Source organism: Dunckerocampus dactyliophorus, chromosome 7 (genome assembly GCF_027744805.1).
Source record: "Dunckerocampus dactyliophorus isolate RoL2022-P2 chromosome 7, RoL_Ddac_1.1, whole genome shotgun sequence".
In the NCBI taxonomy this organism is placed as follows: Eukaryota; Metazoa; Chordata; class Actinopteri; order Syngnathiformes; family Syngnathidae; genus Dunckerocampus; species Dunckerocampus dactyliophorus.
In genome coordinates, this window is record NC_072825.1 from 8,046,728 (window position 1) to 8,072,524 (window position 25,797).

Sequence of the window (25,797 nt, forward strand, 5' to 3'; positions counted from 1 at the left end):
ACAAGAGGGAAGAAGGACTACAGGAAGTGGGAGAAAGATACGGTGGCACCGAGGAGAGAGCGAGCAAGCGATGGCCTTAATGACGCTAAAGGCTATAACGATGAAGCACGCTAAGTTGTCCATTAACTCAACAATCTCTCATGCGTGTGTTGCCTCACCATAACAGTCCAATTTAGCTGGTTACACTCTGATGCTTCCCAACTGGAGACTCCCATCCACAAGGAGGTGTGTGACTAAAGGGAGTGATGAAGGTGGGAGAGTTGTGGCAGTAAGATGGAGGCCTGCAAGATGGAGAAAGTATAAAGTCCAAAAAGGGGGTTGGTTAATTCAGCTGGAGAGGAGCAGACTCTCCAAAGGGAAATGGGATAGTATCAGCTCATGAGAGACAGCGGGGACGGGGATGAAGATTTCAATACGGACCCAAAAGGAAGAGCCAGCGCAGCATTATCACACTGCAAAACACTTATTACTTTGGACAGCTCCTGAGAGAGAAGGAGGGGGTGGGGGGACAAAGATGAATAAGAGTTTGGGCGATGGTAATGCTCCGTAAATGACACAACAATCGGGGGGCAGAAAGTGCTTTTGCTGAATGGTTCATTTTAATTGGCCTGTGCAATCAGAGTGTGCAAGGAGGAGGATAATGACAATGAAACGGGATAAAATGACTACTAACCGCCCCATCCCCATGCTACCCCAAACCCTTCACCACCTCTTACTGAGCCTAAAAGGCTAAAATGAGTCAGTGGCGTTAAGGGGATTCAACAGCGATTTGATGTCACAAAATTAATGGATACCTTTTTTCATCAGCTGCATTTGCTGCTATTGGCAGTGTAGTGGTTCACAGAGCTCACCTTTAATGAGGCTGTGATTAGCGACTTTTACACAGAGATACTGCAAAATGGGCACATCAGGGACATAACAGTAAATCCTGCATTTATACATCTGTGTTTTTCACACAGGCCAACATAACACGGTGTGACGTAAAAATACTTTTTGGACAGAGACAATTGCTGACAACACAACAGGACAGAAGAAGTGAGTTTCAGGAGTTCAACTGTCCCATCCCGGGACTGCGCGTTCCACTTTCACAACAAACAGCAGCCTGCCTCTGTTAGGGCTCTGATACTACCTCCGAAGTTGGCAGACTGTACCCTCTATACCGTGGCGGTGCTGCTCAAACAGAACACGTGAAAAGGCACATCAGATATCCCACACTTATTTGTCCCTGCATTTCACAAAGAACCAAGGGAAGCGGAACATTGCCATAACTCTGTGCGGCACAACAGACAGACATTAGCATGCTGGATAGAAGAAGGGAGTTTCAGGTGTTTGAAACTTCACCTCATTTCCTCGTCATACCGCCTCTGTTGTGGCTCAGGTATTTCCTCTGAAGCCATAAAATTGTCGGGTGGATGTTGTACCCCACATCCATGATGGTGCTGTTCACACAGAACAACATGATGGCAAAAAGCCGGCTTTCAAGGACAGTGTGAAAGGGACTATTAACTAGCTATTACTCCAGCCCAGCATTAACTTGGCTGTGCATTTCACACAGAACCTAGAGAGGCAGCAACAACCTAACATGTACTTGTCGGAATACAAATACTATGTTTAACACAGGCCCCAGCATTCCCAAATACCCTTTCAGACAGGCATCATCTCACCTCTGTACTGCTCTGATACTATCTCCAAAACCATGAAATTGGCAGGTCGATGTCATCTGTGACGTTGCTATTCACACAGAAAAGCTAGACAACAAAAAGCCGGCTTCTCAGGACAGTGTGAAAGGGTCAGTGGGTGGCTAACAATTCAGTCAATTACTTGTGCATTTCACCCACAACCCAGAGAAACAGAACTGTAACTCTGTGCATGTTCACACGATGACGCAACATAGTAACCGGTAAAATACTCAGACAACAACAATAAATTTAAAAACAACAGGATGGAAGAAGTGAGTTTCAGGTGTTGAACTTCACCTCCAGTCTTGGCATTGTCAATTATCCTTTCACACAGGCATCATCCCGCTTCTGATCCTGCTCTCGTACTACCCCCAAAGCCGGAAGAGGTTGACGTCACACCCCAAATTCTGAGGTGATGCCAGCTTTTAAGAGAACTGTGAAAGGGGCTATTGACTGATCAGTTCAGGGTGTAGCCTGCCTGCAACCCTGAATTGGAGTAGCAGTATAGCAAATGGATGGCTGGGTGGCCACTGCAGTCCAGTGCACCTCGCCCTGCTCATTCCACCACAGCGTCAGGCATTTGGCAGCATTTCAACGCAGCCAAACGGCAAACGTGAAGGGACATCTGTCATCAAGGCTTATAATGACTTCATTTGGTGTATGAGCAACAGTGGCACAAAGTCTTTTGGAGCAGCTTTTTAGCCTGCAAGCGTAACTTTGAGTAATAACCCCTGGCCGGTCTCTGGTGACGGATGTGCTGCTAGATGATTTATTTGGCTTTTTTTCTTTTTTAAAGTTGGCTTTTGTGGATGTCACTTGACGAGCCGTTTCAATTAATTATCACCAGTTCAGAGATGTGCATTCATCAGCTGAGTGAAGATGATGAGTGTTTATCAATGTGTGCCCTTGAAGTGTGTGAATGCTTTTGAATCTGTGCCTGCCTGCCTGCTCGCATGTGTGTTTGGCCGTTAACAGTGTGTGTGTGGAAGGAAAGACTCACACTGTATAAAAAGGATTAGCTTGCTATTATGGAGGAGGTGTCGGATGCCTGTAAGACCCAAAAACATTTGCGCCCCTCCCTGCCATCTCCCTTTAACCGATGTTGTTTAATCTCCGCCCCAATCCGCCTCAGAAAGACTTAAAGGCTGTTACTGATTCCTCTAATGCTGTCACACCAACGGCGTGCTGCGATATGCATTCAGTTAACCTCAGAAAGAGGGAAAAAAAGGCTCAAAGTACACCGACTGCGACGTATTGACAGCCATGTTTGGGTTTGGCGCATGTGGGGGAGGGGGCCGTGATGCAAGGGGCTATTCATAACCAGCATCCTACCATACTGGAGGCTGGCCAAGTCCAGTGAGAATCAGCATGCGGGGATTCTAATCACGTTGCTGGTACAACGGCTGGAAGGGCTTATAAAAGGGGGCCACTTCACTTATGGGCTTTCGGGGGAACAAAGGGTTAATGTTATAAATGCTAATGGTTGACATGAAATCCAGAGCTGGGGCCTATCCCAGCTGAGTGTGAGCGAGAGGAGGGTGGGGTACACCCTGGACTGTTCATAGGAAGTCAATCACAGGACTCAAATATACACATAAGCTAATTCAGGCTGCATCACAGTACACTGGCCATGACTGTGCCTTAGTGTACAAAGCACTAACAGGCTTTTAAGGCATGCTTGGAGGACTTTGATGGGGGTTTGAGGTCAGGGCTCCCAAATTCTACATCTTTTCAAGAACATTCAACAACAAAAGAATGTAGGCCAGGCTCTCTCACGCTTAAACTTGGGCCGCAAAATTCCAATGACTATGGTTGTACTGTGTTGCCTGCGCTTTAGTTTTCTGGTAAACACACCACATGGTGGCGCTGTTATTACACAGCTTAAGTTAGATTGACTTGGGATTTCTCACACAGCTCAATGCCTCTGACAAAACACCCAAGCGAACTGACAACCACATGTGTGTGAGCAAGTCTGCTTGACAAACATGGACATAGCAACTCATAACACATTGGCGCACAAATGCTTTTTAACAGTCATGTGGAAAATAAATAGAATGTCAATATTCAGAATTTACTTAATTTTGAACTCCTATTTGCAGATTTGTTATGATTACAGTGACACAGTACAAATAATCAGAAGGTAACTTGCAGTAAACATGATAATGTTGAGTAACAGTGACTCAAAGGATCAGTCGTTACAGGCAATCTGAGAGGTCGCTGCTTCTTCATGGTCCTCCATTGTTCATCTTTTTGGTGCATGTGAAGGGTCATGACCACCGCTCTTTTAACCAGCGGCAGCCTCTTGGTCGCTAATGAGCCTTGCACCAGTCAGTTCAAAAAGTAATGCATTGATCATGTTTATTCATCATATGCCAATATGGGCCACTTCAAACGTGTTGCACTCTCTCTTTCTTTGAGTTACTGTAATGGTACTTTGGCTCGGCCCGTTGCACCTGTCTCCCTGCCAGAACTCCGCTTTTATTTACAGCAAAAGCTCTCACACAGATAAGCAGCGTAGCAGCAGCAGTAGCAGGGGCAGATGTCGTGCACGCGCACCTTCACAGATTTTGGCTCGAGATCAGAGCGACACAAGCCACGAGTGTTTGAGGCTTCTTTTTTGTGGACTACTCTCATCCTCGGTCACTTGCTCATCTTGTGTCCGTCGTACCTGTACCTACCTTCCCCCTTCCCTTGTGAGAAATTGCTGCAGGAGGTCAAAGGTGGCGGGAGAGGATTAGCAGCAGAGTTAGTCCTCCGCTGCATATCTAGCTCACCAGCTAATCAATGTGTCCCGGGTCCCCCCTGTGGCTCCTGTGGTTCAGACGCCATGGGGGCTCAATGAAAAAAAACAACTGCCCCTTAAGCCTGCTAGATTAGCTAGCAGCCAAAGGAGTTTACACCTTTCTGCTGAGCTATCGCTTCTTATCGCCTCTCCCACACACTATCCCCACCTCCTCTTTCTCTCGCGCTTACATCCCCTCACCGGGAAAGCCTCAGAGAATGCACAACGCACATACATCCTCTCATTAGCATTATTCTGAATAGGGTTTCTTTTAAAATGGATTATTGTACAATGGTATTTTAATATTAAAGCCTTTGTAGGAAAGTAAATCATCTTGAATTAGTAATGCGTTTTATAAAAGAAAAGCCCTACAGACTGAGAATAAAGTACATAATAATACCATCGGAGCGGGGGCCGGTTGCAGTGGTACACTCCAGTATGCCTTGTGGAGGGCAGCGCTTAGTGGCTAGCTAACTGGTAAGCAGAAGTCACAGAAAAATTTTAATCACAGCTATTTGTTCACAACGAGCTGTTCGATATGTTCCAAGAGTCCTAACCCGATGGTGTGTAGTGGTGTTGACAATGGACCCCTGAGCCGTTCCATGTTTTGTACGACTTTATGTACGCTTTCCTAGCGAGCCCTTGGGAGTGGCGATCACAGTGGTGCACTTCAGTGTGCCTTGTGGACGGTGGAGCTAAGCATCAAGCGGCTAGCTAGCTCGCAACATACACATTGGAATTAATACTAATCACAAAAGATCCAAAATCAAAGTTCTTTGTTCACAAAAAGCTGCTCCATACCGTCCGAGAGTCGTATCAAGCCTTGATTTCACCAGTTCGGTTTAGTATTTTATTTATTACCATTGCAATAGGCCCAAAAATATACAATCCAAAGCGTCCTGGTGCTCTGTAGCAAAGAAAGCTAACAATCTAAATGCATAGAAGCGCGAGGTTAAGCCCTAAATATGCCTCACACACTTATTAAACTCAATTTAAATTCTAAAATGTAAACGTACTTACCACTAAAGCATAATAATGTAAGATGATCAATAGCACAGAAGAAATCAGAGTCGCGGTGTAGCCTTTAGCCTGGTCGTCAGGCAAGCGTTACAAGCATGGAACCACCTTCATCTCTTCACATCGTACATGTATGCTAGACTGTACCATATGTCACATATTTATAAATTATTACAGACTTAGGCTGAATGTTTTCTGTGGGGAAAATGTAAATGAAATTTTTTTTTACCCAAAATCTGCAAATTTGCGGGTCCACGAATGCTGAATCGCAAATATGCGGGGATCCAATGTACACACGCGCCAATCAAAAAGGCTATTTAGTCTTCCAAGCTGTACATCTGCAGTGGGATAGCCCGGCAGTCCAGAGAGCCCAAATGAAAAGACAAGAGTCGTGTACACAGCTGACACACACCATCAGTTACAGCCAGCCCGAGGCCACAATGATCACCTGCTGTATGTAAATCCATTGAGCAATAAGACAAGTTATCCCTTTACGGCACGCTGCTGTTATTGTCGTCGATGAGATATCTCCCCGAAAAGCGCCAGCGGCCAACCACAAACGAGTCATTATGTCGCGCCGAGATGCGTCGGTGAAATTGGAAAAAGGAGATGATGTGATCTTCAAGCGGAGCCAAGGAGGACAGCTTTGTGTTTTGTCCTCGTTTGGTGACGGTGGCGTAATGGTTGACATAGTGGAGTCCCGAGTTCCCCCGGCGTTGTGAAATTGCTGCATTTTTTTTTTCCTTTCTCCCCCTCTGCCATGACACAATAAAAAGAACAGACATTTACTTTTCTCGTGTAGCAGTCAGCTTAGTTAACCTTGCGGTGGTGAGATCCCACAGCTTCAAAGCGCGGTCGTGCAGAAAATAATTGTGTCAGAAAATAACCTGAAACAATCACCGTCCTTTGAGAAGATGGAGGCAGCGGGAATGGGCGTAGTTTAGGTGTCAGGAGAGTCCAAACTTGTAAACATACCAAACCATAGAAGAAGGAAGATAAGTCCGTCTTCCGCTTTTAGACTTACGAGAAGTGGAATTACTTCTGCGAGTCATTCTGGAGTAAAAGACAACAAAATATGAGGAGAATGCTGACTTGTGTGAGCTATGCCCGTTGAAATATTCACATATTATGTTGGCTTATCATCACAGCTCACTTCTGGTCACGTGAGGGCGACAAGGCAGCGGCGGTGCCTCTGTGACATCATCGTTCTCGTATAGCCTGTCTACAAGGTAACAACAAGCTGGGGTTTTCAGATTTTCCCACTCTGGAAGCCGTTTTCAAACAATACCATTTCAGGTCACCCAGAATGCTGTTCCTGTGTGGATGAGAGGCTGAAACGATCAAATACGTTTCCATGTGGATAGCCGCCCAAGGAGATTAATATAAGTGTTCATCATAGTTTTATTGGAACTGCGCAAGATATCTTTAGACAAAACAAAAAACAGTACTGAAGTCTTAAATGAAAAAAGGGTTTACAGTAGATACTTTACTCCATGAATGTCTTTTGCTTTTTCTTTCACTTTTTGTGTGATTTCGAGTGTGATGATATCCATTTAACAGTGTTCCCAGTTTTTCACTGAAATTATATTTCCAGGACATTTTACCAATAGGTACCAATACCATCGACACTTTTCAACTTATAGTTGCTAGTTTTGTCTCTAAACGCTAAGTCTGAAAGGTTATCCCAAAACAGTTTTTTTTTCCCTTTAAACTAGGGCTGTCAAAAATAGCGTATTAACAGCGGTAACTAATTTATTTCATTCATCACATTCATTTTTTTGCGTCATTAATACATGCACATCATGTCAATCTACATCCCTGCTGTTATGGCAAAAAGTGAGGAAGTTGTAGCTGGAGCCACAATAGCATTCCCACAGAGTCACACAGAGTCCGCCGCTCTTTAATAACTCTATTCTGACCTGAACACATCAACAGCAGTGCAATGCCAACACCATATATGTATCTCCAACACATGCATGTCTCTAGTCAGCTCGTCCTAGGAATGACACTTCCTACATGTAGTATTGTGGTCACGAGGCATCAGTAATGTTATGAGACATGACTGGGGTTGGGCATCCAGTCTTGAGAATCGATGGGAACCAGGACTAACATTGCGATTCTCCAGGCATTGTTAAAAAGTTTTTATTTCGATTTCTAGTTTTGATGCCCACGTTGTCAACCGGAAGAAACAGCCACAGACACCAACAAAGAAGAAGCTAGCTGGCGAGCACCATAGAAGAAGAAGCAGCTAAAGAGTTTGGCTTGACATCATAAAAAAGAGAGGTTGGCTCAGTGCAACATTGCAACACAATGATATCATGCAAAAGAGGGTGTACGATCACCATGATTTATGCTCACACATTCATGATGTAGAAATAACACAGTACCTCGTCTTTGACGCGCTACCTCGGACTTCCTCTAAGTCAAGGGTGTCAAACTCATGCCATGGGGGGCCGAGATACTGCAGGTTTTCTTTCCAGCTGGTCACTAAAGCAGCTGATTTTCATGATCAACACCTCCTTCAATTTGAGGAAAGGAGCTCATCAATTACATCACCGGCTGGAAAAAACGGTTGAAGAGAAAACCTGCAGTGTTTCGGCCCTCCATTGACACATGGGCTCCAAGCAATCACAACCAGGGAAGTCAAACAATAAATGCCATCTGTCTCATGCCAATGTAACCGAGGGTTTCAGGGTGCTCGCTGATGTGGGAGTTCCGTGTAAATAAAGGACGGGAACTATGGCTATGGCTAGGCAAGTTTATTATTGGCACAGTCTGTGTCTGTTCGAAACAGTAAAGGGAACTTCATAACTCACACAACACACTTCCGGCCTTCAAAATAAAAGCGCTATCCTGTTTTGTGTTAAATAAGGGTGTTATAAAAGATAGCTTACGCAAACATTGTACAAACAAAGTACTATAAAGTATATATATATATATATAAAAATGGGAATTCAACTTAAGTTACGTGGTGTCTTTGAATGCAACCCTTCATGGCTCATAATGACGTGATTAAAGTGTGATTCAAATGTTCTGCTACTGTTAAAGAGACTAGCGTTAGGCAAATACACGTGTGGTATCTTTTAGCTTGATTTTAATTGTCAGTTCATTTGGAGCTCTTAATACATACAAATATATATAATTGTGTCCTGTCATTTATCTTTGTGTTCATAAAATACAGCAAAAATTGGCAGATTTCACACACAGCGGCAAGTGGTGATTAATCATGATCGTTATTGGAAAATTGGCCAATTCTTTTCCAGGTTTTCCATGATGTGGCAACCCTGATAGAACTGTAAATGAAATTTATTGCTACAGAGAAAAGGCCAATGCAATCCATAAAAAAAGTATCTGTGAGGCATCTTCAAAAGCATGAGTAGATTTACTTTTATTTAGTCATGTTATACAGTGGTTGACTCCTTCTTACACTTGCAACTCATTTTAAAATTCTACTTAAACCACTGCCTTTATGTGTTAAATGTTTTGGTTGGCTCTTTACCTGATGACTTTTGCTGGATGTATTTTACCTCTTTGGTGAAAAAATGGCACATTTTTTGTTATATTTATCCTTGTATGTACACTTTTTGCCTCCATAAAAAGCTTTATAAAGCAAACCTACCATAACGTTCAGTAATCTGCAAGTAGAACTAAACCTGAGTTATAAGAAGGGTGAAAAATGGGCTTACTCAACTGCAGAGGAAAAAAAGCAAAGAAAAAATCCCACCAAATTAATCGTAATGTTCCCTTGGGTGTTAAAACATGCAACTGTTTGCCTGTTACCTTTATGAGGTAATAATTACTGCGTGTTTCCACTGGCGTTATGAGGTCGCAATCAGTTATTAGGGAGGGGGTTAAACATAATGAAGTGAAGTGATGCAGCACCTGCTATGTAATACCAACAATCTACTGCTAATACCCAATTTGCTGGCTAATACCCAACGCTTAGCCGCTGGAATGTAGCAGCTTTCCAGATAAGACAAAACAGAACGTGCTGACTTCTGTACACGAGTCGCGACCAGTCTTCACAGCGCGCGAACCCCACGCAGTAATGGGGCCGGATCGGCTGTGTGGATCAGAGGAAGGTAGGTCGTCCCGGTCTGCTCTACTTTGGATCAAAAAGCCATCTCACAAGCTTGCCTGAAATCATCTTCACCACTCAGCAGGACTGCAGCTCCACTTGTCTAAGAAAAAGAAATACATCTATTCTGGCATCTTGTACAAGCTAAACCGTAAAATTGCTCTTCATGTATGTAATTTAGAGGCATAAGGCAGAAGCACAACGGGGGCCCTTCGCCTTGACAGGTCACTCATCTTGACACAGGCAGAGGAACGCCTACTCCGCATTAAGCATATATGCAAACACAGCATGCATAAACCCAGCACACAAAGCTCTTGTCAGACAAACAAGCTACTTAAATCTTGAAAACATTTGAAGCATATGAATAAACATATCTCAAAAGACACATTGTTGCATGATGATAGTTAAGTGGGAATTTTAATAAAGGCATGAATCACTGAAAGAGAAAACACATTTCTTTATTTCTTTGTCGACACAAGCAGAGCAACCTGAAATGGGTTTCAGCACGGAACACTTCCTCATGCACAAGCACATGGAAGGGCAACCACCCTGGACGTGTCGTATAATCATTGAGAACCTTGCCTTTCACCAGTTATTAATGGTAACCGCCAGCTTACATAACAGAAATACATATAATGACTCAAAAGCCAAAACCCACAGTAAGCTTGCTCGTGCATGAGCACACTAATACACACCCAACCTGCAATCATCGCCTTCCACTAGTTATTAATAATAACCACCAACCTGCATAATAGAGATAAACATAACAACACTAAATGACTCTCAAAGTCAAAGCCCACAGTATGTTCACTCATGCACAAGTACACGCACAGGGGCCCAACCTGGACGTGTTGTACGTAAAATCACTGCAATCGTTATTAATGGTAACCGCTGCCATACATAATTTCAATAAACAGATAATCCTGAAAGTCAGATCCACTCAAAATAAACTTCAAAGTCCACGGTACACTCGCTCATGCACGAGTACAAGCACGGGGGCCCAACCTGGACATGACGTATCATAATTGTCAAAGTCAAAGCCCACAATAAGCTTGCATATGTACGATGACATGCAAAGGTGTCCAAGCCGGACAGCTTGAATAATCAATGCAATTGCAATGCAAACTCACAAATAAGCTCCTCACACTTGGCCTGTCTCCTTCCCTCTGTAACTGGGTGTTTAACTTTCTCACAGGCAGACCCCAGTCAGTCAGAGTCCACAATCGCACATCCAGCTCAAGAATTGTGAGCACTGGGACCCCACAGGGGTGTGTGCTGAGTCCGCTCCTCTACACGCTCTTCACCTACGATTGCGTGGCCTCCCAGAACAACACCAGCATCATTAAATTTGCGGATGACACTATAGTCATCGGACTGATCACTGATGGTGTTGAAACATCATACAGAAGAGAGGTGGCGGACCTCATAGCTTGGTGTCGTGATAACAATCTCCTTCTCAATACAGATAAGACTAAAGAGATGATCATCGACCCAAGAACAAGGGAAAAGGAGCCGCATAGACCCCTGTTTATCGATGAGACTGAGGTGGAGAGGGTGAAAACCTTCAAGTTCCTTGGCACACACATCAGCGAGGACCTCACCTGGTCTCACAACACCCAACAAATTATGAAGAAGTCCCAAAGGAGACTGTACTTCCTGAGAAGACTGAGGAAATTTGGCATGTCCACCACAATCCTGAGTTGCTTCTACAGATGCACCATCGAAAGTGTCCTTACCGCCTCCATCACTGTTTGGTACGGTAACTGTACAACACGTGATAGGAAGGCACTCCAGCGGGTGATCAAGACCTCACAGAACATTGTTGGGGCAGCCCTCCCCTCACTGGAAGACATTTATAAATCTAGAGTCCTATGCAGAACACACAACCTCATCAAGGACAGCACACATCCACAACACTCATTATTCACACTCCTACCGTCAGGCAGACGCTACAGGAGTTTGAAGTCCAGGACCACAAGGCTGGCAAACAGCTTTTACCCACAGGCCATCAGGCTTCTCAACGAAGCACTCACACACGCCGCACGCAACACACTCATAGCACTTTATTTATTTATTTATTTATTTATTTGTATTATTTATTTGTATTAATGTCTCTTCTGTTTTTGTTGCTTAATTTATTGGTATATATGTTTATGTGTTTATGTTTCTTATGTTCTTATTCTTTCTTGTGTTTTCTTTCTTTTCGTGGGAGAATGAACAGAATAAGATTTTCATTGCATGGTATTACTGCTGTTTTACCATGCACATGACAATAAAACTCTCTTGAATCTTGAATCTTGAATTGTTGCCTCCCACCAGTTATTAATGATAACTGCCACGTTGCATGTACAATAAACAATAAACACAATGACTACGTTTAAGCCACCAAAGTAGAAAATCAGTGTTGTATCATGAATTGATGGACCAGTATGAGGGCTCGTTTAGATACAGTAGAACACCTCTGAGATTCTACCGTTTGAAATTCAATCAAAATCTTCAAAATATACCTCAAAAGCAACACAAATCCGTGGAGTTTGAACCAGAGTTCTTTGTAAAATATTAGCAAGACCTCAAGGTCAGCGAGCATCAAAAGTTTAAAGGATTTTTTGACATGAAGTTGTATGACATCCCCATCAGCAGTGTACTGCATCAATAGCGACTTTTCCCACACTTCGTACCGTGAGCCAAGTTCTGGCCAATTTTTGGTGTTGGATAAAGTAGTTCCGGCTAGTTGGAGGAGTCACTAAGGCCCTGTCCACACGGCAACACTCCTGAGATATTTTTTTTGGGTGGGCTGGAAAAAATGTGCATCCACAGTGCGCCAGATTAGTAAATAGTTGCATCCAGACGGGAATAGATCACTGAGTGGCGTTATGAACAGACAACACACCAAACCATAGAAGAAGAAAGAACGCATGCGTATAAGTCCGTCATCTTCCGCTTTCCAAGGCTCACCTAGACTTAGGAGAAGTGGGATTACTTCTGCGAGTCATTATTGACTATAGTACAACAAAGTATCAGGAGAATGTCGACAAGGGTGGGTCATGCCAGTTGAAATATTCAGATATTATGTTGGCTTGTCTTCAAACTCACGTCTGGTCACGTGACGGCGACGGAGTGGCAATGGGTCAGTGACATCATTTTCGTGAAGACAGTCTACACAAAAACGACAAGCCGTCATTTTCAAATTTTCCCACTCTGGAAGGCATTTAAAAAAAAAAGAAACATTTCAGGGCACCCAGAACGCCGTTTCCGAGTAGATGAGAGGCTGAATGATAAAATTCTTTGTCGTTTTGACCGGAAAACATTTCCTTGTGGATAGCCCCTGAAGTAAAGCGTTTTAATTTGCATCAAAAAGTCAGACCTCACAATCGCTCGGCGTTATTTTCTCTCCCTTTGTATCACTGTGTGCTGCCACCAGCTTTCAACTGTTGCTTCACAATGTTTACTGCTGGGATTGTCAAAGTAAACACGTCTGACTACAAAACAAGTCATGGTGACATTCCTTTTAGCACAAAGCCATAGGGATACCTTTATGAATCGGAATACACTGATGTAATACATCATGTCAGCTGTTTTTAGAAACGCGCATACAGCTAACATACATATTGTGACCGGAAGCACAGAAATGTGGAGACGAGCACACTACCACGCGGCAGTCTTCATATAATGTTATGTTATGTAGCCGCTTCACTGGTAATATGACATTTGGTGATTTGCTGCACACAACGCAACAGCACCAAGCTCAAATAGTGGCCAGTCGTTAAATACTCGGTTGGCCACGGCATTGGCCACCACCAGGGGGCGCTTCACTCGTGGCTAACCGTCTAAAATAGTGGCCAAAACAATTTTTTTTTTAATTTTAATTGTTATTTAAATATTTTAGATTTTATTTTAGAGCATGAAGAGCTGGTATCAGAAGTATTAATATTTCCGTATCGATCCGCACATCACTACTGGGGAGTTTAGAGTGTGTGAGTGACTGGCGTGAGTTGTTGCCGACAGCAGCTCCTGTGTGAATGTTCACTGCTTTGTGTTGTCTGCTGTTAAATAAAGCAATTGAAGTGCATCGACGACGTGAGTCTCTCCTTGACCACAACAATTGGCATTACATTATTACCTTTATTCTTCATTTTTAATCATTTGGCAGGTGGTTAACCATCCGGTTGGCCACGGCATTAGCCACCACCAGCTGGCGCTTCACGTTTGAGAGTTGGGTAAATACGGTACATACCGGCTGTAAAATAAAGGAATAAAGGTGTAATAGTGACAGTTTGAGCCTGGAGCGGATTATCTTGTTTGCTATTATTTCTGATGGGACAGATTGTTTAAATAACGACCAGCAGAATGTGTTCCAGCTTAGAGGTTTTACTGATTTCTTTTTTTTGCAACTTGCCTGATGTTAAAAGTTGCACTAAAGAAGAGTTATATTGAAGATATTATTCTAGCGTTTCAGTCGCTGCACGGGGAGGCTGCAGGGGGTTGTCACTGCTGCCAGTGGCTTTTAAGCTGAAAGGAAACTGCCATATTTTCAACAGCGGACGTCTAAAAGCCTATAAAAACAACAAATACGTCATTAATCACAACTGGCGGGTTGTTTGAAATCAATATCCCTATTTCATCCAGCCAAGCAATTAAAAAAAATCCTGCCTAAATCGGCGTAGAGGTCCATAGTCCAATGCCGCATGGCCATTTGGACGGAAGGCAGGCGGGCTGGATGTGACTCACGCGTTATCATACTTGTGATTGATGGAGACGATTGCAGGATCTTGACTCACAGTCCCAAAAACACTGCCATTGTGAAAACAGAAAGAGTGACGCAATTTAGCAGCAAAAAAAAAAAAAAAAAAAAATCTCACAAAGACTAAGCCTCAGTTTGAAGAAATGAAATAAGAACATGCTTTCTGAAGTACTGTATTTTAAGCTATTATGGAATTTAATGAGGGATGCCGTCGCTCGTTCTCTCAGCCAGACCGACTTATCTTAAATTAGATTGACTTAATACCATCTTATTTATTCAAGTATGGGACGATAATTCGCAGGTGGCTGGTTTCATTACTAGCCTGCGAGGACATAAAGGTTTATGCCAGTATATTTTTATTGTCAATATCACAGCTGCAATGAAAAGCTGACGGATGTGCTCGAAGGCGTACAAATACAGCAGAAGATGATTCAGCTGTGAAACATACTTGGCGAGATGAAATTGCGTGGTTTTTTTGTAGGCTTGTTATTTAAATTTGTACAAAACAGTGACGCGTTGGTATCGCGCACAAGCCAACAAAGTATGAATATACACAATCACAGAGCCACTTCATTAGGTAAATCTGGACAACAGAATGCAACTTTTGAAGAAGGTGCGTGTGAATGCTTGTGGATGCGTGGAATACCAGGAAAAAGTGGGACAAAAAATGTAAATTGGGGTGAATATTTGGACACTGGAAAGGTTAGAATGGATTGAGAAATGTGGAAGTAGTACGAATTTCTCAAGTTCAGAGGAAATTTGTGTTATGGAAAATGTGGGATGTCGGGAAAAGCGTGAATGTGCATAATTGCTAGCACTGAATGGCCACAATATCCTGAATGAGCTGCATGTTATGATGCTGGGATGGTTTGAATGGGCTGAGAAATGTGAAACTTGGAAATACAGTAATCTCTTGTTTATCACAGTTAATTGGTTCCAAATCCAACCATGGTAAGTGAATTTCCGCACAGTAGGATTCCTTATTTTATAAATAGAATATTTACGTAGTTAGAGCATAGAAAACCTGTTTACGACCTTCTAAATACATTATTTATTACATTATTTCTATGCTTGAAAATGCTTAATTTAGACCAAGATTATGTACAAGTTGTTTAAATAGGCATATTTTTTACTAATAGTAGGCCGTAGTCAACCACAAAAAATAATTTAGCAATAATTGATTTCTTTTGAAAAACCGTGATAGAGTGAATGCAAAATTCGCAAAGGAATGCGTTGGCGACAGAGCAAAAACCTGGCACGCACTGTGGTGTTGCAAACCCATGCAAAACAATGGAATTTTCCAACACACATCACAGAAGACATCAACGAGGTCACGCATATAATTATCTGGATTTCTGTGTGAAAGCGCACACTTGCGACACTGTTCCATTCTGCAGCAATGGCTAATAAATTGGATCTGCTTTTACGGCTCTGATGCGGCAATTGTGGGGGATCTGACAGAACAGGTGGCTAATGTTACACCTTCGGAGGTAACATCATAGTTGTAACAGTGGCGGTGAAGGCACCGGCGTAAAAAGGAACGCTGCAAAAGTTTAACACTCGGCACACACATCTTCCCTGCTGTTGTGTTAAAAACGATGTTGTCACACATAGCATTATCTGATTCTGGGCTGCTGTGATGCTGTGTGAAAGCGCATACTGTTGCGGCAATACCCCACTTTGGCTGAGTTCTGTATAAAAGGGACAGATAAATACTGGATCTTCTTTTGCGGCTCTGATATGGCTATTTTGTGGTCATTAAAAAAAGAACATCAATCTGCATTTTCATCACGACATGCATCTAGGCTGTGCACGGGATGATGAGGAAAATAACATTTCAAGGTGACAAAAGGGCACCTTTTAATCTAATCAGTATTATATGCAACGCAAAGCATGTCGCAGTAAAATGGCGTCTCAGCAGGGTACGTAATTACGCAATCACTGATCAAACCTCACGCCCCTACGGGGGTCATGCTGCAAATGAAGAGAACGTGTGCGAACGAATGCGGAAAGAAGCCTCACGCTTTGATCAGATGTGGCAACGCTCGTTGCGGTATATACACTCAAATTCATTAAAATATGAAACAACACTTCTTGTGTAGTGTTGTGTTGTTGCCGCATAGAGCAACTTTAGCATGTTGTTCCCACATAACACATAACAGCATTGTCTACTGCTAAGCTCTTTTGCATTTTACTGTTCCGCTGTTGCTCGTGCTTATTCGCGCTAGTTAACCTGACAGCATATTAACAGCACTCATTAGAACATTTACTGCTTTTTCATCTGACTGAACTATTAATGCATGTTTGTGGCTCAGCGCCTCTCGTCTACACAGGACTCCCCGCAATCGAAATGAATACATGTGAATAGATTTGCTTGTTGTTGGCATGCAGCCTTTGGAAATTATATATTAGCAGCGCATATGACCATTATTAATACAATACAGTCATACCTTGGTTTTCAAATTCCCCAGTTTTCATGTGATTCGGTTTTCAATTACATTTTTCACCAAAATTTTGCTCCGGTTATCATTCAATATCTAACACTTTGGTACGTTGAACAATCGTATGGTATTCTGTAAGGCAGTGGTTCTTAACTGGTGGGTCGCAGGGTCTGCTGGGTCCCAATGTCTGTGAACGCACCTCGGGTCGGTGCTATTCACTTGCTATGCCACCATGAGGTGCGGGACATGTTTAAGGGCAACTTGGTCAAGCTTGAGCAGGAGAGGAAGGACATTGAGTGTGGCCTTAACACGCCGTCTGTCCGACACATAGCTAGACAGCTACATACAGTATCTACTGGAGAAGAGTACAGCATAAAGTGAAAGCTCTAGTTGTGTTGCATGGGGGAATTCCACCCACAATGAAGACTACCAGGTACAATATGACAGTACTGTTTAATGCCCAATTTGATCTATTGGCCCAAGCAGAGATGTGGTCTACAGAAGAAATGATCCTCCTGTTCTTATTCTTAATTTCCCCGCTGTGGTATAAATAAAGTACATACATACATTAAACTTACCAATTGAGTGTTGAATCAAAGCAACTGGAATCGCTTGATTTTTAACTTCTTGTTTCACTTCTCATCCAGGTCCACTTTTTTCAAATAATTTTTTAATTTGTTGATAAAAACGTATTGTTGCTAAACTGATCATGAAACTTGATTTTGTGCTGGCACACCGTGTTATTTTGCACTACCTGCACTTTAATGTCTTTTCATGAAAGGGCCTGTTTGCAACTGGATCAAAATTACAGCTCTAGCGCTTAGCAAATGTTCCCGTGCATGTGTGTGTTACCTGGGGCGCAGCTTACCAGCTTTCCAAAAAAGAAGACAAAGATCCTTCTATACATATAAGATCATTCTAAAATCATTCCATAAAACATCAAAGTAAGAATTAATTAAAAGCAGAGGGTGCGGATAAAATACTTTAGGTTGTCACATGCACAGCTAAACAGAAGTGAGCTAAACTACATTTAAACTAGATTTGAACATTGTCAAAGTTCAGGCCTGTCTCACACCTTCTGGAAGACTGTTCCATATTAAAAGCATAAAATTTAAACGCAGCCTCACCATGGTTCGTCTTGACTCTGGGCACCTGCAGGAGACCACCCCCTGAGGTTCTCACAGCCTGACATGGTTCATATGGCTCTTACACGTCAGTGATGTATTTTGGCGCTAGACCATGAAAAGACTGCGGAGCTGATATGGTCATATTTCCTGGGTCTAGTCAGGACTCGAGCAGCTGCATTCTGGATGCACTGCAGCTCGTTTAGACAGCCTAGTGAGAAGGCTGTTACAGTAGTCTGGCCTGCTGGAGACAAAGGCATGGATTAGTCTTTGTAAATCTGGCTTAGACACCATTTCAGATGCAGACAGAATTTGTTTTGTTTTTCTTTTGCAATTTTTTAGTTTGGAATGCAAATGGAAGAGGCCTGACTCACGCTAGACCAGGGGTTTCCAAGGTGCGGCCCGGGGGCTATTTGCGGCCCGTGGCTTGTTTGTTATTGGCAGAAATAAAATGAAACAAAAAAATTATAAATTGGAAAAATAAAGCAAAAAAGCAGAATGTGAAGAGAAAAAGCTGAAATGTTGATACTAATAACTAATAATAACATAAAACAATCAAATAGAATTTTTTTTTTTTTTGCCTTTTTACAAAATAAAAAAAATAAAAATGACAATTATAAGTGGCACCCTGCATCTTTTGAGTTTTCAGTATGTGGCCATCAGTGGAAAAAGTTTGGACACTCCTGCAGTAGACCATTCGTACCGTGCTGGAATTGGGGGTGACTCCTGGCGCCGTTAGCATGTGCCCGCATACACTGACTTTGTGGATTATTTACTATCTTACTCTAAGCCATTCTGAGTATTTCTATTGTGCAAGGAGGTGGTTGTTATTAATTGCTTGCAAGAGAACCAAAAACATGTCTTTATTGTGCACATGAATGTATGGATTTTGACTTTTGGATTATTTTAAGTGTTTCTATTGGTGTTATGAAATGTGACAGTTATCATTAAGAACTGAGGAGGAGTGACCACATTACCGTCGAGCTATGACTGGACTACGTTGCACGCAGGCATGTGCGTTTAAACATGCAATCGTGCTATGCCCTGGCCTACCTCTTACAATCATGCCAGGCGAGAGAAAGTATACCGAACTTGAGCATGGAACCGTACCTCACTTTAGGTGTGAAGTGGTCCTTAGTCCGCCCTTGGATCATTCTCCACAATAGTTACCATAGAATCAAACATGGCAGCCTACACATGTAGAATCAGGTCGATTTTGAGCCTGATCCCTTCCTTTTGAAACCAAACATGTTCAATATGTACAATACAAAAATTGATTGAGAAGCAAGCTGACTGAAGAAGACTGAAGAAAAACAAACAAACATTAGCCACTGGCTAGCATGACTGGCTAATGGGACCGGCTAGCGCAAAGATAAAAGTGAAATGAACTTCCGAAATTAGAACCAACCTGATCGGTTGTGGCCTTACCGCAAAAGAGTTGGCAAAAAATCCCCACTGCAAATGGATTCAGCAAATGAGCAGTTCGTAAAGATCATCTTCCTTTTATATTCCAGCAGTCTCTGCTGCCTCTCACAGATGAGTCGAGGCACTACGTCAGGTCAAGTGTTTTGAGTCAGACCAAACATTGCTATCGACTGCCTCATTCTTGCCAGAGCACACACTGCTAATTGCAGAAAATGCCACTCGCCAGAGTCAGGCAAATAATGAAATACGGAGCTCCAGGTTTTTTTTTGTTTTTTTTTTAAATAAACAGTTCAACCTTGGGTCTACTCTCTCCTGAGTACTATTCTAGCTCTGGAATAGATTTCATGCAAATGGACTTCCCCTGTGGTCCAGCAAGGGCACTACAGCCACAGCACTAAACTGCAGCTGAGGCCAAAGACGCGACGAGCACAGTGACATAAGCAAAAGCCTCCGGACAGAATCAAGAAATTGACACAGACTTGAGCAGTCATGCCACCATGTAAACAACACGCGATGTTACCCAAAATGCCTTTTGCCTGCCTTGCCATATTCTTGCAGGAACTGGTCCCTGAATGACCTCAAATCAAGCTCAGCATCCTTTTGTCACACACACGCACGCATATGCACGAGTCTGCTCCAGTGCTGCATCACGGGCCAGACCGAGGTCAGAACGCATCACCTGCGCCTCAGAGCGAGCGCCATTTAGAAGGACGCAAAGCTGACGCCATCTATTATCTAATGCAGCGCTGCCATTTTTGTCCTGGGTGTTGCTGGCACAGCACTAAGTCTGTCCAAGCACACACAACCAACAATATCTATACAAACGATCACACTTCCGACCGCTTTTTGCACACACTACACACATTGCTTTTAACTTCTGACTATTCAATCTTAATGACTCCATTAACCGAGAGGCCATTAGCGGCCTTTACTTTATGACTGACCAAACAGCCCAGCCGGGAGCGCATTAAAAAAAAAAAGCAAAAAAAACATGCATGTGTGTCCAATGAAGTCCATTTTTTGTCACCCTGCTTGACTCACACACACGAACGAACATACGCACCCACACACATACACACACACACACACACACACACACACACACGTATGCTCACTCCATCTTTTCCCTGAGGCTGAAAGCAAGCAGGAGTGGACAAACAGCTAAGCAAATAGGGGCTATATTTTGTGCTCCATTAGGCAATGATGAGCCAAGCTTTAGCGCAAGCTGGTCAAGCACCTGAGGATTGAGGGGAGGAAGCAGGAAGCGCAAGCAGCCGCTCAGCTCAGCTTGAAAAGATCTCCCTAAGTGTCCAGGAAAAGCTGCCCGAGCGCACTTTTATGGAAATGGGCCATATGAACGGCATCATGGGATATAGAAACTGCCGCCGAAAATTGCATGTGGGTGGTGAGCTTAAATGCTAAAAATGTTAAAGTCAAAACTCCACAGTCATAGGCCCTGAAAGTCAAACAATTTGGAGTTCAACTAAAAGGTTCATAATTGACATTAAAGTAAAAGGTCTGGCTGCACCAATTAATTTGTATGAACATTCATTTACATGAACAATACATGCAGTTCTATCTGCTGAAAGACATTAATTCCAGCAATATCTAGAAAACACCACTCGGTGTCAGTATTCTATGCCTTCGAAGGATTAGTAATTTTGCTATATTTTAGGAGTGAAACAATTCCTCGAGTTATTAGTGTACCTTGATAAAAAAAAAAAAAATTATAATTTTTTTCTGGTTCGAGGAATCGTAACGCACTTACGTCACCCACGCAGAGGGAGAAGGAAGCGCGTGTTTGGTTGAAGGAGTGTGACGATGGAAGAGCCAAGGGGAAAAATGACAATGACGACAGGAGAGAAGGAAAAGAAAATAAAAAAAGACAGAAAATATCGAAAGTGTGGGAGCATTTCAGTCTCAATAGCATGATGAGCACCGTGATATGCATCCACTGCAAAGTGGCACTTGCGTACCACAACAGCACTTCTTCCATCTTGCAGCATCTCCTTCGAAATCCAGAATCAAGAGAAAGACCGGACACAAGGTAAAAAAAACCATAGAATTAATTCACTTAACATTAATGTACGTACCTTACGAGCATAACGTTAGCCGTGTGAAGGGCTAGCTTTCTCTTCACTATGAATACTGTAGAATTATTTTACTTCATCTGAAAAAACACAGCACTGCGAGTTAAGAAGATGGAAAATAAAAACATTTTAGCTCACTAAGCAGTAGCTGGTCATATCTAGCAGACAATACCATGTAATGGAACAAGAAAGTGTGTGTCTCACTCGCTTGGTTGACGAATATCAAGCAGTAGGCCTAATGCGCTATACCACAGTAGGTAGGTACTAGTAGTAGTAGTAGTAGTAGTAGTAGTAGTAGTAGGTGTCTTAATTTTAGCTTGAACACTGCAAAAGCTCAAACATATAGAGAATATTTGTATTATTTCTAACCAATCTGTCTAAGTTTTGTTTAAAAATAAACAAAAATGATGTTGTCACAATTATTCCACGTCTTGATGTATTTTGGAGAACATCCCCTGTCCAAGAAGGAGAATCCACTGACTTGGTGGGAAAATAAAGCAGCACGACATCCAATACTGGCAGAACTGGCAAGGTCTCTGCTGTGTATTCAAGGCACATCCATGCCAGAAGAGCCTCTGTTTTCAGCTGCAGGTAACACCACTTCAAAGAAGAGGGCAAGCCTCAGCCCTGAGCACATTGGCATGTAAAAAATAAAAATAAAAAATCCTATGCACAATGTGAATTCAGGAAATAAAACTTGATTATCTAAAAAATGAAACCAATCGGTCATTCATTGTTAAGTGAAATGTCTTAGTTTCTCGGCATGGCTCAGTAGGTAGAGTGGTCGTCTCCCAACCTGAAAGTTGCGGGTTCGATCCTCCATCCTCTCGTGATCGTGTCGAAGTGTCCTTGGGCAAGATACTTTACTGGATGCTGTGTCATCAGTGAGTAAATGTGCAAGCATTGTGTCTAGGAGGTGGAAAAGCGCTACAGAAGTGAAAGAACATTTACTCGATTAATTAAAGGAATTTTCAGTAGATTACTCAAATATTCAATAGCTGCAGCCCTACTTTAATTTATAGTTTTTAACTTACTTTTATACTTGTACAACAGTTAGGAAATTACCTAAAACATGCTCTGTACAGTCAGTAGAGGTTTTATGATGGATTCAGCCTGGAACATATTCATTTACTGTTTCGAAATTACAAGAACTTGGTAGCCAAACAGCGTTTCTGACTTTGGAGTTTCCACTAAAATAATTGAAGGCTAGAATACGCCACATTCATCCTAAATATGCCCCCAGTGGCTGATAGCCGCATCACTGAGAGCAGAGGGATGTGAATGGACAATTAATTAGTGGTTTCAGGCAATGCCATAGCATCATTTTCCCATCGGTGCATTTCTCTGTAGCAGAAAACAAGTACAGTATTTTTGAAAGGTTCGGTAAGACAAGACCCGCATTCTGTTTTTACGCACAACAGCAATGAAATCTAATGAATGTCTCTCTCAATCAGCATTCCCATCACAATGATAGGCAATTGAGTGCAACTCAAGAAAAGAATGTTGCCAAACAGCTAAAACAGAGAGAACAGTTGCTCATTAATAGCACAGGCATGTGTCTTAACAATGAGATTATTTGGAGGAGGATTTCATGTAAGTCTTTGGATGTTTGCGGATGCATTGTGACTGACGCTATGCTGGTTCCACGCACTGAGTCATAAATCGCGACTGATGTGCCTTCCGATGGCTGAGGGCCCGGAGGGGGAGGGCAAAGTTCACATACTGTCATTGAAGCACACCCCCCAGATAGATGACAGTCTGGAGAGTGGAGCGCTTGGTTGCGAGCCACGGGGCTACTTTAATCGGAATGTTTGGTGTGTGTGTGCGTCATCAGCCTCAAAATTCACTCTCTTCGTTACTGTATGCTACACCCGTGTGTGTTTTCCCCATTTCTTCAGCTAATCTCCAGCTCTGCGGGCAAATGATTCCTCCTGCTGCGAGGCGAGCGCAGACCCTTCATATCTGAATAGAGGGGGGGACTTGAGTCCAACCCAACCCTGTTATTAGCTCACTACGCCGGGAGATGTGGTGGTTCCGCATGCTTTATTTTGTACTCAGCAGGACCGGGGTGGACCTTTCTGCTTGCCTGCTTGCTCTTCCCCACTGCTGAGGTGGTGGAAGACCATTTATCAGATACTGCATGAGAACAACACACACAGCCTGGGAATTCAGCTTTTTACTACACTTTTAACAGCAAGGTCAACTTCAGTCTGTGGCCACTGCCAAAGCTGTCAAGTGCAGAAATGTGAGACAAACTGACCACAAGATGGATGCAGTGGCATTTTTGTAAGGGAAAAAATAGTGGGGGACCAGCCACTTTGCTAGGTAAGAAAAGGCACAAATTCATCGCTATTCATGATCACATTTTACGCTTTGAAATAGAGCTAGCGGGGTGTAACAACGTCAACAGAAGTGCCTGACTGAGCGACTGTCTTGCTAGCCGGCCTATGTGGAGCACAATCCTTTGTGCCCTACAGGCCGATGAAAATAAATTTAAAAGGGAGGAAGTCGGACAGAGGCACAAACTTATCGAATCACTCCTCTGTATTAAATACAAAAAAGGAGAAACACTCAGAGAGCTTCCAAAAAAAAAAAAGTGCCCAGTGGAAGTGGTTACATCTGCTCACTCATCCATTTTTCTTCCATTTTGAAGTTGCTGCAAGAGCCCATGCACCCAAAACTTACAAAAACACATCTCCATAATAATATTCATGAGCCATAATATCAGAGCAACAGCATGAAACACATTTGCACAACCACTTGTTGCTGGGCAGGGTTCATAGGGCTCACTCATAAAAGGCTGGATGAATGCAACTCTAGGGGCTGACAACGCTGTGCCTCCCTGAACAAAGAGCCAAGAGAAACAGATTCAGAGACATTCATTTTGCATTGAACCTGTGCAAAATATTGAAGCATGTTTGCACACTTTTTTCACGGGGATCAATCAATCTTTACCAGACGCCAAAAGCAAAGAAAACATTGAATACAGGTCTTTTACATTTTGTTTTTTGTAAAGAAAAAATACATTTAATTCCATTTAAATTTAGATTCATGTTTAATATTTGCTAAACTCATTGAAAAGAATATATAGAATCTAAATGGTCCCTGTGTCCTAACATTTACGACCATCGTAGTTCTTGCTTTTTAAAGAAATTGACAAGGCACATCACCAAAGACCAATGAAAAAAACTAAACATGCAAGCCACACCCACTAGGCTGTGCAGACTAACCACTACCAGCCTAGCTTCTTTTTGTCTATGGCCATGTGACACCCGCGCTTTTCCACTACTTTCCAAACAGAGAGGGCATCCATGTTGCGAAGCCGATGGCTCTCCTGACACCGCTCATGCCATCGAAGCTTTGATGCCATCACCCCCCCCCCCGTCTTTCCCTGGGTGAGGGTGGCAGTATGTTATCAGTGTGCAGCTGCAGTAATCGTATTATTTAGTAATCTTAGTGGTGAAGGGCTGACCAGCAGTGCGAACAAAGCAAGGCCTCGCTAAAGCCATCAGAGTGCTCCCATGGATGGAAGGTCTTTGCTTGCTTGAGGGCCCTTCTAATACCCAACACACACACATTCTCTGCATCTGGCCCAGCCTCCCCAAGTGTCCTCTTTGCCCGTTGCATTCTGCCTCCCCCACCACCCTCCAATCTTTTTTCCTCCCTCCCAACCTTTCTATCTCGCTCCAAGCTGGAAGTCGGTGTAATGGCGTTATTTGCAGCTCATTGGTCTGTTTGACGGGACTATCTTGATTGAGCGTCTCCCGGGTGCGGGGCCCTAGCGACTGTGACAGTGTATAAAGATGTGCATGTGTCTGAGGAGATAGATGGGGGGCTGTAATGTGCGGGACGGTGCGGGGCTCGGGCCCAACATCCGATGCGACACGCGTGGAGATGAAAGAAGGCGGAAATGATATGCGGCCGGGGCGCGACGCTCCGGGCGTGAAATGGAGGCGGCAAAGTACAAGTCAGGGAATCAGAGTGGCTCTCATTAGCTGGTTCACCCCCATCCTCCATTCCATTTTTCCTTCTTTTGACAGAAAAGGCAAAAATGCTCAGAGAAGCAAAAAAAATTGAGCACTAATTAGTTCAAATTAACCTCAGGACCAATATGAAGGCTTCCACACACACGTACTGAGAGAGGACCTCTCCTTTGCCTCTTTCTAGACTCTTACACACAGCGATACTGCAAAATGGCCGCATGAGGGCCGGAACCAAATGCAGATCAGCGTTGATCAGACTGAGCCTTTTAAACACAAGGGTTCTCAACTGGTGGCTCACGGCCCAAAAGTGGATCACTGAACTGTTTTGAGGGGCTCGTAATATACTAAAAAAACTAATGTGCATTCCGTGTTGTTTGATTTTGAAAGTCATTTTATTTTGAAAGGCAAGTTCACGTATGTGCTGCTGTTCTGAGGCA

The 25,797-nt window shown here is 43.0% G+C and overlaps 1 protein-coding gene across 6 annotated transcripts in view; it reads right to left on the reverse strand.

The window, feature by feature from the left end:
• grik5 (glutamate receptor, ionotropic, kainate 5) overlaps window positions 1–25,797 on the reverse strand; it is a 192,843-nt gene that overhangs the window by 144,882 nt on the left and 22,164 nt on the right. Inside the window, exon 1 of one of the 6 annotated variants that reach the window (XM_054782525.1) lies at window positions 159–10,644. The exons of the other annotated variants lie outside the window; for them this stretch is intronic. The gene's annotated coding sequence lies outside the window, so the exon portion shown is untranslated. Of the gene's footprint in view, window positions 1–158; window positions 10,645–25,797 lie in introns of those variants that run through there. 6 annotated transcript variants of the gene reach the window in all.